A 7,893-nucleotide genomic window follows, 5' to 3' on the forward strand; every position below is an offset into this window, starting at 1 on the left:
TTTTCCCTGCCTCTCTCTGGTCCAGAATTGATGCCTGTTCGGCATTAAAGTCCATAAGATTGGAAGAGTCCCTTAAGCTCAGACAGTCCGCGAAGTATAATAAACTTTCGGGCTGTATGATTCAGGAGTCTGGTCTTTTCGCGGATCAGGGTTCTGTCAGTCGTGTCTCCGTAAACCAGGTCTCCTCCTTAAGGGCTTGGGTTTTGAGCGGCCCTTCTTCTGTTGGTCTTCTGAGAAGCAGCGATGGTGTGAGTAGTGTTTTGATCTCTGAAGCAGCCTGCGGTAACCGAGGGCCCGTTAGTCAGATCTACCAAGCAGTAGATTCTAACGTCAGTTCTCCAATCCGTTCGCAGCTGGCAGAGGTTGTTACGGCTGTGGCAGAGGATGTTACGGCTGTCCCAGTAAATGAAGAGCTGCACGCAGGATCTGATCAGGATGGCATTCATGTTAATGGGTCAGCGGGGTTAGATCTACGCGGAGGCTCGGATGAGATGTTAGACGGAGAGAGATCGGGCTGGTCCAGTTTACGTTACGTACGTAGTGATCTGGCCGCTGGTGAAGTGAAATCGATGTTTCCAAATGCATTTCTCCTGGAAAGTGCTGCGGTGGATAAGGGGAGCATTTCGGTTGGCAATGATACCGTGTGTAGCCCTGTAAGTTATAATGACCCTCATTCGCGCAGGAATGTATTAAGTGTTAGTGTTAATGCGAATAGAGAAATGATTAAACATAATATTATTAAAGATTGTGATAATAGGAATATAGATGTAAATATGAATAGTAATAAAAATGAAGTCGATTCTACTAATTGTAATTTTATTAAAGTTTGTAATACTAATAGTAATCGTAGTAATAAAGTTTTGGGTGGGATTGATACCGTTTTTTGTAAGTCTGATAAAGGGAGCATTTCGGTTGGCAATGATACCGTGTGTAGCCCTTCGAGTGATGATCAAGTGTTAAGTGTTAGTGTTAATGCGAATAGAGAATTGATTAATCATAATATTATTAAAGATTGTGATAATAGGAATATAGATGTAAATAGTAATGGTAATAAAAATGAAGTCGATTCTACTAATTGTAATGTTATTAAAGTTTGTAATATTAATAGTAATCGTAGTAATAAAGTTTTGGGTGGGATTGATACCGTTTTTTGTAAGTCTGATATTATGGGTAGATCGGGGGAAAATTCGAGTTCCCTACCTAGGGGCAATAAGGTGGTGAATATGTCGAGCTTTTCCTTTCCGCCTGCGGTTTTTAATCTTTTAGGTAAAGGTCTTAATTTTGCCTTAGCACCTAGAAAAATCCCGATTGAGGACATCATTTGCGATGTTGAATATGGTATTAAGAACCTTCCTGATAAGATTAAAGACACGATTAGGCAAGATTGTGCCGTTACCCTGAGGAGAGCTAAGCCTCCCCGTAGCAATATCAGCAAGGCTGAGTTTGAGGCTCTGAAGAGCTTGAACGGTAATCGTGATGTCGTGGTCTTGAAAGCGGATAAAGGTGGGGCTGCCGTTATCATGGATAGAAAGGATTACAGAAGTAAGATGCTTGACCATCTTTGTAATAGTGGGAGTTATAAGAAGCTTTCGAAGAATCCCCTCAAGAAGGTTTCCAGAGCGGTCGCTCTTGCGATCAAGTCGTGCAATTCCACGATTCCTCTTGCCCAGAAACTTATTGAGGGTAACCCCATCACTCCTAGGATTTATGGTCTCCCTAAGATCCATAAGGATGGGGTCCCCCTGAGACCCATTGTCAATACCATCGGTGGTCCGACTTACCTCCTGGCCAAGTTCCTCGCTGCAAAGTTGAGACCCTTGGTTGGGCAAACTGAGTCCTTTGTAAAAGACTCAGCTTCGTTTATTGAGGATCTTAAGAAAATTAATCTTGAGCCCGAGGACATTTTGGTAAGTTTCGACGTGGTCTCTCTTTATACTTGCATTCCTATCGATGAGGCAATGAAGGTTATTAATAAGCTAACTGACCCTGATACGGCTAAGTTGGTTGAGCTTTGCCTTACCTCTACCTTTTTCAGCTTCGAGGGAGAATTCTATGAGCAGACTTGCGGAGTTGCCATGGGCTCCCCCTTGTCCCCTGTCGTGGCTAATCTCTTCATGGAGGAGTTTGAGTCTAAGGCTTTGGCCTCCTCTCGCCTCTTACCAAAGCTTTGGAAGAGATTCGTTGATGACACGGGTGTTGTCTGGTCTCATGGTCCTGACGAGCTGGATCGTTTCTTCCATCACCTCAATAACCAATCCGCCGCCATTAAATTCACAATGGAAAAAGAAGATAATGGCTGTCTTCCGTTCTTGGATGTTCTCATCTCTAAGAAAGTGGATGGTTCCTTTTCTCATCAGGTGTATAGAAAGAAGACGCATACTGAGCAATACTTGCATGCTTCGTCGCATCATTTCCCTGCTCAGAAGTTAGGGGTTCTTAGCACGCTTGCCACCCGTGCTGTTAGAATTTCGGATAAGGAGAGCCTGGAGAAGGAGAAGGCTCACCTCCTAGAAGTCTTTGAGAAGAATGGTTACAATAGGCACCTCGGTCAAAAAGCCTTCCTCAGTGCCAAGAAGGAGCCTTCTATCCGTAAGGTTCCTAATGATCGTATCATGGGTGTGAACATCCCTTACATCCAAGGAACCACGGACAGGATTGCGAGGATTCTGAAGAAGTATGGTGTTACCACAACTTTTAGACCTCTCAAGACTATCCGTGGCTCCCTCAGGTCTGTAAAAGACCCGATTGACCCTAAGGACATGAAGGGGGTCTATGTCATTCCCTGTTCCTATGGGACCCCTTATATTGGTGAGACTGGTCGCTCTATCAATCAGCGGATTAGCGAGCATTCGGCTGACTTAAGACATGGTAGGACCAAGTCCTCTGCCCTGGCTGAGCATGCAGGGAAAACTATGCATCATGTATGTATAGAGGAGGCTCAAGTCATTGCCAAAGTTGCGCATTTTCACCATCACAAATTTAGAGAGGCCCTGGAGATCGAGAAAAGGCCGAACAATCTTAATAGGGATGATGGCTGGAAGATTAGTAGTTGTTGGGTCCCAGCCTTATCTTCCTAGCCTTTTTGCTTTGGCTTAGGGTTTCTGTCTCCCCCTTCCTTCAATTTTTCTTTTGGCTTATTTGTCCATTATTATGGAGCGTTCTAGTCTTTAATTAGTTAGATATTAGTTTCGGGCGAATTAATGTATTATCCTTAACCCGTTTTCATTGATTTGATTTCTTCCATAATTTCATTATTTATACATTTATTATTATTTCTAGTATAGCCTTAGAATTGTGTCTTCCCTTTAACTATTGTCTAAAAAAACCCCTTTTTAGACCTTATAAAGAATAATATATTTCCTAATGACATAAATAAATATTGGACCATCAATATCGGACTTTACCTAGTATATCTTAATTCTAAGAATAATAATGTTTTGTTTGAAATTATAAATTATTAAGTAGATATAGATTTGTTATAAACATATATTATTTTACATAACTTATTAATTTAATGAACCTTTATATTTAATAAGGAATAGGATATATTTTAAAGAACTAAATAGTGAGGGATCTAGCTTACCAATGGACCATTGAATGATTATTACACAAGTTCCTAGTGTAACTAAATTATAAAATAATAGTGATTTATTATCATTCCTTGTATCTAAATAGTATTGGAATAATATCGAATAGAGATTATTTATTATTTATTATGAGATATAATGAACATTATAATTAAAATAATAATATATTAATAACATAATGAACTTTAATATTTTTTGAAATAAATGAATACTGATTAGATAATGTTTATTAATAGATATTTGACCATTAGGTTTAAAGGATAAAATTAGTTATACTATTAGTAAAAAAAATCTTGGGCTTTATCAACCCTATAGGTAATAATATATTTACCTAAGGGCTTATTTACCTTTAATTTTCCTATTAAAAAGTATTGAAACATTATTTTAAACATCTTAATTCTAGGAATAATGATGTTTGAAATTATAAATTATTAAGATTTTTCAATAAACATATATTATTTTTATTTTAATGAACCTTTATATTTAATAAGAAATATTTTAAAGAATTAAATTATAAAATAATAATGATTTATTAATTTAAATAATATTAAATATAGATTATTTATTATATGTTATGAGATATAATGACCATTATAATTTAAATAATAATATTTGGATTCCCTTAAGATTTGAGATATTAATATATCTAATTAAGCTATTTATAAAAATATTAATTATCGAATTTTGTGGTTGACCAGGATCATTGGGTCCAAATTTAGCCGTTAGCATTATAGCTGTTGGAGTCTCTGCACACTCTATTTAATCAAGCATAATCCAGATTGGTGCTTCAACTTGTCCTGACGATGAACCACACTGGTTGGTTCGAAACGCATCGACAAAAGATTGGTTATGTGATTTTGCCGAAGATATCTAAACAATGTTATGGATCACAGAAGTCTAAATTCGTAAATAAACATAAGATCGAGCAAATGTTTCCACCCACGTTTAAGCTCGTTAAAAAATGAACTATCCTGATAAATAACCACAGTGAATGTAATATCATCAGCCATTAAAGCCTTGGTCGTGTTTGCACCGTCACCTCCACTTTTCATTTGGCCGATCATTCACCTCCATATGATTGTTTACCCATTTTGAGGAACAACTGCGAAGAGTGATTTCACCTAGCCATCCTTGTGACACTGCCGTGATTGGAAAATTCCAACCTGTACCTAGAATCAGTTGCTAACCCTGTTTATCACTCGTTCCTCAAAAGACGAGTCTTCTTTAAGCTCTTTTCAACTGACTCGTAAAATATGAAAAGATTGTCGAGTCCTTGGCCTTCCAGCTCGTTAAAGGGACAAGAAGAGCTATCCCTCCTCTAGATTTTAATCTTTTTGGACCTGAGGGATTATTGCACAAAAAGATCGAGTGCTTGTTTTGTTCGGCTCGTTAAAACTATCGAAAACTCATCCCTTCTGTATTGTTTTATACTTTTTCGGACTTAAGGGATTAGATGACGAAAAAGGACTTTTGGAGTTAACTTTATGTACCTTTTCAGACTCTCTAAAAATGAAAAGGACCGAGTTATCTTTGTCGTTAGACTCGTTAAAATCATTAAATAGCGACAAACTTGTCTTTAGACGAGAACGAGTTTCACTATCGCTAGGCTCGTTAAAACATAGCGATGGGCTTGCCCGAAGGGCAGGTTATAGAACAAGAATATGTTATCCTCCTCAAGCTTGACAAAAATAAAGAGGTACTGGTCAGCAATGACTGGGGAAAAATTGGGAGAAACTCAAGAAAACTTTGATGGTAGCAAGTCGCTCTTGAACATGACACTTTTCCTCCGTACCACAATCGGGTTGGGTTGTTTCATTCACCAGTCACATCCATGGTCTCGCCATACCATCCATATTTGGGGTAATGCTACCAATCCATCGCATCAGTGTCGCCATATGTTCAAGAGAAGTCGTTCAGAAAAAGTCAACCGTGTCCCATCCACTGCCGTACATTATCCTTCATCCTTTCATGACCGCCACCCTGAATCATATGTCACAGATCGTTTTCACCTCCATCAAAATCATTAGCTCCGTTCTGTGTCAATGATGTGGGATTCATTAAGGCCCTCCTTTGACGGATCGCTTCTTGTCGACATCAGCTCATTATCCAAGAATTTGATCTAGGAACAACCCCTTCAGTACTTTGAAGCTTGCATGCCTCAATGGCAAGTTTCTCACTTCCGGCGACAAGTATACATCAATGACCTTCGACCGAAAGATTTTGCGTGGTGTTCGACGCCAAGTCCTTTATTCACACCACGTGAATTGTACTGCAGTACCTTGAGGGTCATTATCATTATCGGTGATTCCTCTCGTGCTTGTTAACGGTTTACATCATTGACCGGTAATCAAGCGATGTATTTCCATGTTCGACTTCAGAACATTTCTCACATGGATCGACTTGTACTTAGAGTGAAGATCGAACGAGTTTGAAGACCCCGGATCTAATTTCATCCATCCGGGCTGCAATATATATTCAGGAAAAATAAAGACATTGACATGTACATCATTGCAGCAGATAATCATCCTACTCAAAGGATGATAATTTCATCAAAATTATCAGTCTACCATCAGACGATTGTCTGTTCTATGTACAGAAAAATGAATTTATAAAGCTGAGCATGGGAATGCCTGCCTCAGCTAGATCATGAAAGCAGTATGAAAAATAATGTATTGTATTGTATCTTATTACAGGTCTCCTCCCAGCATTGGATGAACTTCGGATCCCCCTGATAAAGCATTTCACCCGATAAATGGCCTCATACTTTAGGGGGCAACTGTTATAGACATTTTTGTGCCTTACAGCATTGAGCATGAAATGTCCATAATCTAAGGGATCCAAAGTCCCTAAACATGTTGTTCCTACCCCTAGAGGAACAAGGCTAACAAACCACAGCAATTCACAGAAGTTCTCCACCAGAAACTGCTCAAAAACAAGTCAATTCAGGATCATTTCAGTGTCTACACTAGCTGTTTGCGCTGAATGTCAAAGCCAACACTGGCTACCTGCGTTGAATGTCAAAGGGAACACTGGCTACCTGCGCTGAACGAGAGTGGACATGTGGCAAGCTCATTTCTCAAGGTGTCAAAACCCAGGAAGCTTCCAAAATGACACTTGCCTCAGGGAATTCGACTGGTGATGAGTAAGAGGTTCCAAATCTCCAAGTGGAAGCAAGAACCTCCAAGTGGAATCAAGAACTGACAGAGGGAGAGGACACTAGTCAAATCTCAAGCTGACTCATCCTCTCTCCAAACATCTATATATGGATCTCTCCTCCATGAGATCTAAAGGCTGGAATTTTGTTATTGCAAAGAATTGTTGTTGGTTTGAGATTGGAATCATTGGGTGCTTAATGCTTTGAAGGGGGTGAAGATAGGAATTCCATTTGCTGGGAAGGAGGTGCTGGATTGGAGCCCTCTGGGTTGTATCTCTTCCTGAACCTTGTTATTCATCAATAAAGCTATCTTGGTTTCTCCTATATGCTGATGTATTTTTGATGTATGAATGCATTAGTGTGTTTAGTTTATTTCTAATCCTAAACTAGTTATGAATGTGAATATCTGTCTTTGTGTAGTGTTCTTCTCTTGTCGCAAGTAGCTGTTCTCTTGTGATCTCGCAGGAACCCGTTGAAGCTGGACAAGCAAGAAGGCAAGTAGTTGTTCTCTTGTGATCTTGCATGAACCTGTTGAAGCTGGGCGAGTGAGAAGGCAAGTAGCTGTGAACTCCCAAAGAGAAGAGAGACCGGATCGAGGGACAAACGGAAGACACCAGTAAGTCTATTGATCTCTCTTCTTTCACATTTCATAAAGGAAGAAACCAGAATAGCTGTCTCCGTTTTTTGCTAAGGCACTGTCACACCTTAGGTGGATAGGATCATCCTGCATAAGCATTTTTCCCCACAACACTAATCCTCCATTAGTTGATGAAGTGATTGATCTGATTGCATCTTCAGTCAATCCCACTCTCCCTGAGCATGAATCCCATGAGTCCTTTTCCAACGAACCATTGGTTGAGAAAGTGGTTGAATCGATTCCATCTTCAATCGATTGTACTGTCCCCTTAGAGAGTGAAGTTGATACCGCTCAAGTTCTTCTTGTTACATCATATCCCACTGAACAAGGGGAAATTTTTCTCATTGTCATGGAACCCTTTCCAAGTAATGAGGTCATTTTCTTTGATTGGAATCAACTGAAAAAGCCTTTTGTCCTTTCTTACATGCATTTCCAATTCATGGTGAAGTCTTGTGATAAGAACATATATCACATTGTTATACACAAAGGCACTTATGTTAGCATTCTATCCTTGA

The sequence above is a fragment of the Pinus tabuliformis genome, chromosome 2_2 (assembly GCF_031772625.1).
Source record: "Pinus tabuliformis cultivar Carrire ecotype Pingquan chromosome 2_2, CPIR1, whole genome shotgun sequence".
NCBI lineage: Eukaryota > Viridiplantae > Streptophyta > Pinopsida > Pinales > Pinaceae > Pinus > Pinus tabuliformis.